This window comes from Macaca nemestrina, chromosome 12 (genome assembly GCF_043159975.1).
Source record: "Macaca nemestrina isolate mMacNem1 chromosome 12, mMacNem.hap1, whole genome shotgun sequence".
Taxonomy (NCBI): domain Eukaryota; kingdom Metazoa; phylum Chordata; class Mammalia; order Primates; family Cercopithecidae; genus Macaca; species Macaca nemestrina.
This window is the reverse complement of record NC_092136.1, coordinates 2,532,375-2,536,540: the sequence shown is the minus strand read 5'-3', so window position 1 is coordinate 2,536,540 and position 4,166 is coordinate 2,532,375. Positions and strand designations below refer to the sequence as shown.

Below are 4,166 nucleotides of genomic sequence, written 5' to 3'. Positions count from 1 at the left end.
AAAAAAGAGTTATCATCTGACTCAGCTTTCCATTCCCATGTGTTTTCATATCCCTTTTTTTTTTTTTTTTTTTGAAACGGAGTCTTGCTCTGTTGCCCAGGCTGGAGTGCAGTGGCATGGTCTCAGCTCACTGCAACCTCTTCCTCCTGGGTTCAAGCAATTCTCCTGCCTGAGCCTCCCGAGTAGCAGGAATTACAGGCACTTGCCACCACGCCCAGCTAATTTTTGTATTTTTAGTAGAGATGGCGTTTCACCATGTTGGCCAGGCTGGTCTCAAACTCCTGACCTCAGGTGATCTACCTGCCTCGGCCTCCCAAAGTGTTGGGATTACAGGCGTGAGCCACCACCACACCCAGCCTTTCATATCACTTTCATGCCCAAGAGACATGAAGACACATGTCCACACAAAAACCCATATACACGTGTTCTAGAGGCATTTTTCCTAGTAGTCAAAACGTGGAAACAATCTAAAATGCTTATCAACAAATGAATGGATAAACAAAATGTTTATTCATTGTATATCATATGATGGTAGATTATTCATTCATAAAAGAATGAAGCACAAGGACTGGATGCAGTGGCTCACACCTGTGGTCCCAGCAGGTTAGGAGGCCAAGGCGGGCAGATCACCTGAGGTCAGGAGTTCGAGACCAGCCTGGCTAACATGGCGAAACCCCGTCACTACTAAAAATAGAAAAATTAGCCAGGCATGGTGGCATGTGCCTGTAATCCCAACTACTTGGGAGGCTGAGGCGGGTGAATTGCTTGAACCTGGGAGGCAGAGGTTGCAGTGAACCGGTATCACGCCACTGCACTCCAGCCTGGGCAACAGAGTGAGACTCTGTCTCGAGAAAAAAAAAAAAAAGATGAAGTACGAACCTTGAAAACATGATGCTAAGTGAAAGCAACCAGTCACAAAGGACCATACATTGTATGATTCCATTTATATAAAATGTCCAGAATAGGCAAACCCATAGAGAGAAAGATTAGTTATTGCCTAGGGCTGAGGGGGGATGGAATAGTGGGTTTGGGGTGATATTTAAAAGGCACTGGGTTTCTTTTTGGAATGATGAAGATGGAGTGGCAGTTGCACAGCTCTGGGGATACACAGGCACACTTCACTTTATTGCACTTTGTGGATATTGTGTTTTTAAAAAATTAAATGTGTGTGGTAAGCCTGCATTGAGCAAGTCTATCAGTGCCATTTTTCCAACAACATATGCTCGCTTCATTCTGAGTCAGCATTTTTTAGCAATAAAGTGTTTTTCAATTAAGGTAGGCACATTGTTTTCTTAGACATGGGGCTATTGCACACTTAATAGACTACAATATAAACATAACTTTTATATGCAGTGGTAAACCAAAAAATTTGTGTGACTTGCTTTATTGCAATATTTGCTTTATTGCAGTGTACTGGAGCCGAACCACAATATCTCCGAGGTATGCCTATACTAAAAACCATTCAATCATATTCTTTAAATGGGTGAATTGTATGTATGTAAACTATTATCTCCATAAGGCTGTTAGAAAAAAGCTATAGGAGAAAATATTTGGGGTCCAGGGCCAAAGTCTTCTTAGACCTGACATCAGAAGTGCAATCCATAAGAAGGACACATTGAATCTCATCAAACTTTAAAATGTTTGCTCTATAAAGTACCTTGTTGAGATGATGACAATGAAAGCTACAATGAGTAAAATATTTGCACCCTGTTTCTGACTTAGTATAAGTATCTAGAATATATAAATATCTCCCAAAACTCAACAGTAACAAAAAGTCTAATTGGGAAATTGGAAAATGGTATCAATAAGAATTTCACTGAATAGAACATAAAAATGGCAAAGAGGCACATGTAAAGATGTTCAGTATCATCCTAATGAGGAAATGTACATGTAAACCGCAATGAGATCTCACTACACACCTATCTGAATGAATAAAATGAAAAACAGTGTGAACATCAAATATCAGCAAGAATGCAGAGAAACTACATCACTTAGACATTGCTGGCAGGAATGGGGAATGTGAAATGGTGCAGTCACTCTGGAAAATCAGTTTGGTAGTTTCTTATAAAACTAAACATGCAACTGCCATACAACTCAGCAGTTACCAGCGGCTTTTATCCCAAAGAAATAAAAACTTATGTTCACACAAGAACCTTACAAGAATATTCATGTCATCCTTATCAATGTATAAGGTTCCCATGGCTGCTGTAATACATTTCCACAAACTTAGTGGCTTAAAACAACACAAGCTTTTTTTTTTTTTTTTTTTTTTTTTACAGTTCTAGAGGCCAGAAGTCTGAAAAGAGTCTTAAGGGACTAAAAATCAAGGTGTCAGCAGAGCCGGTTCCTTCTGGAGGCTCCACTTCCCTTTCCTTGCCTTTTCTTCTGGAAGCTGCCTGCATTCCTTGGTTTGTGACCCCTTCCTCAAATCACATTGCCATTTCCTGCCCCTGCTTCCATGGCCACATAACCCTCTTTCTCTTCTATAGTCAAATATGCTTCTGCCTCCCTCTTATAAAGACCCTTGTGATTACACTGGACCCACTCAGACAATCCAGGATGATCTCTCCATCTCAAGGTCCTTCATTTAACACATCTGCAGAGTGCCCTTTGCCACAGAAGGCAATAGTCATAGGTTCCAGGAGTTAGGACCTGGCTACTTTGGGGGCCATTGTTCAGCCTACTATGATTTGTAATAGCCCAAACTGGAAATGACCCACATGTCCTTGGATGAGGGAATGGTTAAATAAACTGGGGTATATGTCCATATCATGAAATTCCACTCAGCACTACAATTTAGTGAACTGTCGCTATACAAAACATCTTGAATGAATCCAGAGAATGATGCTGAGCCAAAAGACCCAGTTTCTAAGATATTGTGTACGGTGTGATTCCATTTATATGGCATTTTTGAAAAGACAAAACTACAGAATCAGAGAACAGATGAGTGGTTGCCAGGGATTAGAGGAATAGGGTGGGAGAAAGTTGGTGTAAAAGGACAAACAATGGGAATCCTTGTGGTGATGGAAACACTCTGTATCTTGACTCTCACTGTTGACATCCTGGTTATCATATTGTGCTATGGTTTTAGAAGATGCTACCACTGAGGGAAACTAACTAAAGGGTGCATGGGATCCCTATTATTTCTTACCATTGCATGTGAATGTCTAAAAATAAAAAGCCTAAAAGTGTCATTTTTTAAAATGGGCAAAAGATCTGAATAAATATTTCATTAAAGAAGATATACAATTGAGCACCAAGCACATGGAAAAACGCTCAGCATCACTAGGAAAATGCAAATCACAACCACGATGAGGTAACCATTCCAACGGGACAGTATTTTTTTTTCTTTCTATACTTTCGTGGAAGAGGTGCTAGAGTTGGAAAATTATCATTTTTGCAACTACCACAATAAAGCCTGGTTTCCAAAAGCATTTAAATCTGGGGAGACTTTTTTTGATACGCAGCAGGGTATATGCATGGCCTTAAAGAATCTCCCCCAGATTTTCTATCGGTTGCAAGACAAAATATAGTAACCGTAAGGTAGAAAAGTGGATAATGCCTCAATTTGGTGATCAAAATAACATCTTCAATAAGGGGCAGATACACTGTGTGCCTCAGGATGTGGTACACTGAGAAGGACATCAGGTCACTTACAGAGTACACAACGTGGATCTAACCTGAGGAAACATCAAACTCCCCCAAGAAGTGGCAGGACTGTATCTTTCAAAAATATCAGTGTCATAACAAGAGAAAGAGACTAGAAATGCTCCAGATTAAAGAAGACTGAAGAGACACATCTAAAGGCAATACTGACCCTGAACTGGATCTTTCAGTGGAGGAAAAAATGCTACAAAGGACATTGTCGTGGCAACTGACAAAATGGGAACATAGGCATTAAATTAGGTAAAAGTATTATATCGATGTTTAATTGCAGAAGTTGATAACTGTATTCTTGCTTTCAAAGATAATATCTTTATTTTTCAGAAATACACAGCAAAATGTTTAGGGGCAAAGGGCTGTGGAGTATGCAACTCACAGATGTTTCAGAAAAACGTGAATATAATGTAGAGAAAGGGGTTCAAATGATAAAGCGAATGTGGCAAAATGCAACAATTAGTAAACTGGTAAGTCTTAGTGAAGGGTATATAGGTGTTTTATATCTC

At 39.7% G+C, this 4,166-nt stretch overlaps 1 protein-coding gene across 5 annotated transcripts in view; it reads right to left on the bottom strand.

Moving 5' to 3' along the window:
* The window catches only part of LOC105469770 (potassium voltage-gated channel subfamily Q member 1), a 402,068-nt gene that overhangs the window by 241,484 nt on the left and 156,418 nt on the right, over window positions 1–4,166 (bottom strand). The window lies entirely within an intron of this gene.